The sequence below is a fragment of the Babylonia areolata genome, chromosome 14, assembly GCF_041734735.1.
Source record: "Babylonia areolata isolate BAREFJ2019XMU chromosome 14, ASM4173473v1, whole genome shotgun sequence".
In the NCBI taxonomy this organism is placed as follows: domain Eukaryota; kingdom Metazoa; phylum Mollusca; class Gastropoda; order Neogastropoda; family Buccinidae; genus Babylonia; species Babylonia areolata.
Window position 1 is genome coordinate 13,110,339 of NC_134889.1, and position 8,021 is coordinate 13,118,359.

The following is an 8,021-nucleotide window of genomic DNA, read 5'->3' on the forward strand; positions in this document are numbered from 1 at the left end:
TCCTCACTGCTGATGACAATCCTCACTGCTGCTGATGACAATCCTCACTGCTGCTGATGACAATCCTCACTGCTGATGACAATCCTCACTGCTCACTGCTGGTGACAATCCTCACTGCTGATGACAATCCTCACTGCTGGTGACAATCCTCACTGCTGATCCTTCCCCCTTGTGGGTCTGTTCTGTCTGTCCTTCCCTCTCTGTCTCTCTCTGCCTCACCCTCTCTGTCTCTCTCTGCCCACCCCTCTCTGTCTCTCTGCCTCACCCTCTCTGTCTCTCTCTGCCCCCCCCTCTCTGTCTCTCTGCCTCACCCTCTCTGTCTCTCTCTGCCTCACCCTCTCTGTCTCTCTCTGCCTCACCCTCTCTCTCTCTCTGCCTCACCCTCTCTGTCTCTCTCTGCCTCACCCTCTCTGTCTCTCTCTGCCTCACCCTCTCTGTCTCTCTCTGCCTCACCCTCTCTCTCTCTCTGCCTCACCCTCTCTGTCTCTCTCTGCCTCACCCTCTCTGTCTCTCTCTGCCTCACCCTCTCTGTCTCTCTCTGCCCACCCCTCTCTGTCTCTCTCTGCCTCACCCTCTCTGTCTCTCTCTGCCTCACCCTCTCTCTCTCTCTGCCCACCCCTCTCTGTCTCTCTGCCCACCCCTCTCTGTCTCTCTCTGCCTCACCCTCTCTGTCTCTCTCTGCCTCACCCTCTCTCTCTCTCTGCCCACCCCTCTCTGTCTCTCTGCCCACCCCTCTCTGTCTCTCTCTGCCTCACCCTCTCTGTCTCTCTCTGCCTCACCCTCTCTCTCTCTCTGCCTCACCCTCTCTGTCTCTCTCTGCCCACCCCTCTCTGTCTCTCTCTGCCTCACCCTCTCTGTCTCTCTCTCCCTCACCCTCTCTGTCTCTCTCTGCCTCACCCTCTCTGTCTCTCTCCCTCACCCTCTCTGTCTCTCTCTGCCCACCCCTCTCTGTCTCTCTCTGCCTCACCCTCTCTGTCTCTCTCTGCCTCACCCTCTCTGTCTCTCTCTGCCTCACCCTCTCTGTCTCTCTCCCTCACCCTCTCTGTCTCTCTCTCCCTCACCCTCTCTGTCTCTCTCTCCCTCACCCTCTCTGTCTCTCTCTGCCTCACCCTCTCTGTCTCTCTCCCTCACCCTCTCTGTCTCTCTCTGCCCACCCCTCTCTGTCTCTCTCTGCCTCACCCTCTCTGTCTCTCTCTGCCTCACCCTCTCTGTCTCTCTCTGCCTCACCCTCTCTCTCTCTCTGCCCACCCCTCTCTGTCTCTCTGCCTCACCCTCTCTGTCTCTCTCTGCCTCACCCTCTCTGTCTCTCTCTGCCCACCCCTCTCTGTCTCTCTGCCTCACCCTCTCTCTCTCTCTGCCTCACCCTCTCTCACACCTATTTTCTGACAATACAAGGCATTTCTCTTTTCTGCTCTGGAATAACTCAGTCAGGGGTTTGAGGAAGAAGGTAAGTAGACTTTTAAAGTAAAAAAGCAACAACAAAAACCACCACCACCACCACCACCAACAACAACAACAACAAACAGTTTACAAACGTTCTTCGCATTAAAAAAAAAAAGAAACATCAGAACAGATTCCTCCCAGAAAAGGTGGTATCTTTCACTTCCTTACTTTTCTTCTTTTTTTTTTGTGATTGATCAAGCAGTCAAGGGAAGGGGAATAATCGTGGGTGCTTTGTCAACCTCTGTGATGGCCGCGGCGACTGTCAGTGAGGTACGTTGTGAACATTACAAAACAAAGATAACAAAAAAATTAAAATTAAAAAAAAAAGAAAGAAAGAAAGAAGAAAAATGACAAAGAACGAATGGGTTGGTGAAAGAGAATGAATGAATGAATGAATGAATAGAGAGAGAAACATATAAATAAACAATGACAGAACGAACGTCAGGACGGAAGAAGGAAAAACAAAACAGAACAAAGACTAAAAGAAAGGAAAACTGGCCACACTGCCCAACGACTGGAACAAAGAATAGAGATATCATTGCAGAGCGTCTCCAACTCGCTCACTGTGGTCTTTGAATTAACGGATGACCCTTCGCACATGACGAGGAACAGCAGGGCAGGGGAGGGCAGGGAGGGCAGGGCAGGGGAGGGCAGGGCAAGGAGGGCAGGGGAGGGAGGGCAGGGCAGGGAGGCCAGGGCAGGGGAGGGCAGGGGAGGCAGGGCAGGGCACGGAGGGCAGGGCAGGGGAGGGCAAGACAGGGAGGGCAGGGGAGGGCAAGACAGGGAGGGCAAGGCAGGGCAGGGCAGGGAGGGCAGGGCAAGGCAGGGGAGGGCAGGGCAGGGAGGGCACGGCAGAGAGGGAATGGGAGGGAGGGCAAGGCAGGGGAGGGCAAGGCAGGGAGGGAATGTGAGGGAGGGCACGGCATGGGAGGGCAGGGAGGGCAGGGGAGGACACGGCAGGGGAAGGCAAGGCAGGGGAGGGCACGGCAGGGGAGGGCACGGCAGGGGAGGGCACGGCAGGGGAGGGCAAGGCATGGGAGGGCAGGGAGGGCAGGGGAGGACACGGCAGGGGAAGGCAAGGCAGGGGAGGGCACGGCAGGGAGGGCACGGCAGGGGAGGGCACGGCAGGGGAGGGCAAGGCATGGGAGGGCAGGGAGGGCAGGGGAGGGCACGGCAGGGGAGGGCAAGGCAGGGGAGGGCAAGGCAGGGAGGACAGGGCAGGGGAGGGCACGGCAGGGGAGGGCAAGGCATGGGAGGGCAGGGAGGGCAGGGGAGGGCACTGCAGGGGAGGGCAAGGCAGGGAGGACAGGGCAGGGGAGGGCACGGCAGGCAAAGGGATTCATTTCGTGTTCCACCTCCAACCAAGAATACCCACACACACGTATTATGTAGGAATTTTCTTGTAGGAATGTTCGGAAACATTGTGTGAAGGTGCTGCCCAAAGCGCCACAGCACGGACAAGTGGTGGCCGGACAGGGTGAGGGCTGTGTCGGGGGGTGCCGTGTGGGCCGTCAAGTGTCCCGGACACAGGGCAGGAAGACACCAGTCGTCACCATGCTGGGGCCGCCGCTTCCCCGCTACACCACGACAACGACGTCACAGCCATCGCTGATTTGCTTCACTCACACACACACACACACACAGAGAATACGCACACACACACGCACGCACGCACACAAAATACATACGCACACACACACACACAGAATATGCACACACACACACACGCACGCACGCACGCACACAAAATACATACGCGCGCGCGCGCGCGCGCACACACACACACACACACACACACAGTACACACGGAGCACACACACACACACACACACACACACACAGAATACACACACACACACACACACACACACACACACACACACACACGCACACACGCACACAAAATACATACGCACTTACACACACACACGCACGCACTTACACACACACACACATGCACAGAACACACACACACACACACACACACACACACACACACACACACACACACACACACACACACACGCGCGCGCGCGCGCGCGCGCGAATTTTAAATTACAAACTAGCAAATTATCATCGCACAGAGAGAGAGAAACAAGAACAAATGTTTTAATTGCGTATAGGCCTGTGACCCGTTGCAAACATAATATACATAAAGAAACCTACACAAGGCACACAAATAAGTAGATAAATAACAGACAGGTAAACAAATAAACAAATAAATGAATAAATAAATCTTTCGTCCTCACTGTATCAGTTGAGAGAGAGAGAGAGAGAGAGAGAGAGAGAGAGAGAGAGAGAGAGAGAGAGAGAACGAAATAGTTTATTCAAATTTAGGCCTAAGTCCCTAACTGAAGGGGAAAGTCGTATACCAATCAAACAATGAGTTTACCAAAAAATACAGTGCTAAATATACAAGCTTCAGTTGATTATTATGATGGACAATTCATATCATTGCTGTAATCTAAATTACAATCTTTTTAAGGCATTATAAATGTATCAAGCCACACTGCACAATACAGTTTCATTTCTGAATGACAGGAGCAAGTTGAATCTAAAGCGGCATGGGTTATTATAAAAGTTAGGCTGGATATATTTCAACCTTAAGTCATGTAGACAAGGACAACAAAACATCAAATGAATTTCATCCTCTATGATGGCATAAACGACACAACACTTTGCCATCTCTTCTTTCACAAACTCTAAAGCGATGACAGGTAATGTCTGACACATCAAACCTAAATTTGGTCAAAGCACACTATACATTTTGTATTTGTATTTGTATTTCTCTTTATCACAACAGATTTCTGTGTGTGAAATTTGGGCTGCTCTCCCCGGGGAGAGCGCGTCGCTACACTACAGCGCCACCCATTTTTTTGTATTTTTTCCTGCGTGCAGTTTCATTTGTTTTACCTATCCAAGTGGATTTTTCTACATAATTTTGCCAGGAACAACCCTTTTGTTGCCGTGGGTTCTTTTACGTGCGCTAAGTGCATGCTGCACACGGGACCTCGGTTTATCGTCTCATCCGAATTACTAGCGTCCAGACCACGGCGCTCAAGGTCGAGCCGTGATTCGAACCAGCGCACTCAGATTCTCTCGCTTCCTAGGCGGACGCGTTACCTCTAGGCCATCACTCCATATCTGTTCATTTCAATCTCAGTGTATGGCTCCATATTATTTGTCAGTTTAAACATCCTATATTCAACCAATCTGTCACTATTCTGAGTGTGATTGTGCCAGTCTTGCCATCTGCAATCAACATTTCTTTGTTTTAAACATTTCATAAACCATGAAACATTTTCAACACCCTAATTATACCAGACAATAGAACATTCATAAGAGCACAAACATTTTTGTATACCTGTAGCCCAATTCTTTTTTCCCTTAATGTCTAAATTATACAACATCCTGTAAGCCTTACATGGTAATCTATTATAACCCATTCTAGTTCATTTTGGCTAGTAATTTATACACTTTACATATGAATTTAAACATATTCGGTATCTGCCTTGTTCACCACAAATAAAATCGTTAGGCGTTCGTCTATCAACATTTAAGAAGCGTTTCATTGCAAACAAGTGCAATTATTCAATTTCAACACCATTCTCAAACGCCCATATTTCTGCACCATATTGTAAAATAGGGTGCACCTGAGAATAAAAAAAAACAAACTTTGCAAATATTGTGTACGAGATACAATCTAATCTATACATAACACGAAGTATAAATAGAACAGTTCTTTTTGCTCTGTTTACAAAGTCTTGACATGCATACGTAAAACTAAGTCTGGTTTAAAAAAAAATATTCCAAGATATTTATGTACATTTACCACTCTTACAGTTTCATTTCCATAGGGCCATTGTTCGTGTATACTTAGATAACCACCCTTACGAAACACAATGATATTTGTTTTTTCCATATTAACTTTTAATTCTAGTTTCATTGCGGCATCATATAAACTATTCAACTGTCTTTACAAGCCTACAACTGATATTGACAACAAAATTATATCATCAGCAAAAAGCAGCAAAAAGTTACTCCATGTCGTCCATTTTCAATCATTTCGAGGGCAATCTCATTCACAAACAATGAAAATAAAACAGGATTGCACACATCGCCTTGTTTCACTCCTCTTGTACAATTCACATAAGAGAGGGAGAGTCTGTGACTAATTGCGTTTGATATCACAGCCGGAACAAACCCTCCTATAAAAGTCAAACTGTTGACCGTTCCGAAAGTGATCTGACCACATAATCACGCCGTCTGTCATCAATCAGTTGATGGCGAAAAATGCGAAGGAAAATTATTGACTATCGTTTCCAACACCGTCATTGAGCCAAACTGAACCCAGCCGAAAGGGAAATAACCATGGGCACAGTTTGCTTGCTGAGTTGTCCTAACGTCTTATGTCATGTTTAATGAGGCATCAGATGGTCTTCCATTTGTAACAATGTCAGCTAATGATGGGTACATTTAGTGGCAGAAATTACATATGGAGAGAGCGAGCGAGCGCGAGAGAGAGCCGGAGAATTCATAATCAGGGCAAATGTGGCACTTACCAGAGGTGATTATTCAGCCAGTGTGGGTGTCAAGGACGGCTGGCGCTGCTCTGTGTGTTGACACACTGCTATGGGGAGACCGGTCTGTTGTGACACTGATGTGGAGAGACCGGTCTGTTGACACACTGCTATGGGGAGACCGGTCTGTTGTGACACTGATGTGGAGAGACCGGTCTGTTGACACACTGCTATGGGGAGACCGGTCTGTTGACACACTGCTATGGGGAGACCGGTCTGTGTTTACACACTGCTATGGGGAGACCGGTCTGTTGACACACTGCTATGGGGAGACCGGTCTGTGTTCACACTGCTATGGGGAGACTGGTCTGTCATCACACTGCTATGGTGAGACCGGTCTGTCATTCCACTGCTATGGGGAGACTGGTCTGTTGTCGCACTGCTATGGGGAGACCGGTCTGTGTTATCACACTGCTATTTGGAGACCGGTCTGTGTTCTTACACTGCTATGGGGAGACCGGTCTGTTATCACACTGCTATGAGGAGACCGGTCTGTTGTCTGCTATGGGGAGACCGGTCTGTTCGTCACACTGCTCTGGGGAGACTGGTCTGTTGTCACACTGCTCTGGGGAGACTGGTCTGTTGTCACACTGCTCTGGGGAGACTGGTCTGTGTTCTCACACTGCTATGGGGAGACCGGTCTGTGTTCTCACACTGCTATGGGGAGACCGGTCTGTGTTCTCACACTGTTATGTGGAGACCGGTCTGTGTTCTTACACTGCTATGAGGAAACCGGTCTGTTCTCACACTGCTATGGGGAGACCGGTCTCTCTTTACACTGCTATGGGGAGACCGGTCTGTGTTCTCACACTGTTATGTGGAGACCGGTCTGTGTTCTTACACTGCTATGAGGAAACCGGTCTGTTCTCACACTGCTATGGGGAGGACCGGTCTCTCTTTACACTGCTATGGGGAGACCGGTCTGTGTTCTCACACTGCTATGGGGAGACCGGTCTGTGTTCTTACACTGCTATGAGGAAACCGGTCTGTTGTCACACTGCTATGGGGAGACCAGTCTCTCTTTACACTGCTATGGGGAGACCAGTCTCTCTTTACACTGCTATGGGGAGACCAGTCTCTCTTTACACTGCTATGGGGAGACCAGTCTCTCTTTACACTGCTATGGGGAGACCAGTCTCTCTTTACACTGCTATGGGGAGACCAGTCTCTCTTTACACTGCTATGGGGAGACCTGATTGTCAATCTACCCGCACAGTAATGAGGGGCATCACTGGCCACACACACACACACACACACACACACACACACACACACACACACACACTTGATTCGTCATACTGCCCACACAAAGGAAGGGCGTGTGTGCATTGTGAAGAAAGAGCCGGGATGCACGTCTTGTTGCGGTCCCACGGGGCTGTGCTGGCAGAGGGAGAGTGGTGGGCGGGACAACTATACCAGTGGCGTTCGTAATTCTCGTTTAGAGTATCAGTGTCTGTCGCTGACCAGGAATTCGGTCATTCTGGCCCAAACGGGGCGTCATTTAGCAATTTTCTTTAATGACACACCGACTCTCTCTCTCTTTCTCTCTCTGTCTCTCTCTCTCTGTGTTTACCGCCAATCGCGACTTTGTCTTATTTCGGCGGAGGCGTTGAAAAGTGCACTAGAATTCAGTAAGGTTTCATGGGTGGAAATCCGGAACAATTCTTTGAGCACCTGACTTCAGTGTTGACCTTGGAAGATATTCCAGACATGTGGACATGAGGCCAAATGCAGGCTGCCTTCTGACAGACATAGTAACCTGCACGTCTGACCCAACACATCTCTCCACACCGTTCTCTTGTGTCACAATGAAAATTGACAGTCTCTAGTTTGTCAGTTCTGTGCCCAATTCCTGGTGATGGGTTTTGTGTGTTTTGTTGATTTTGTATGTGTGTGTATGGAGAGCACAATGGTCAGTTTAGACCAAATCGGAAACGATTTCCTTACTAACCACCCACCCCCTACACACGTCAATTTTAAATTGCAAACTAGCAAATC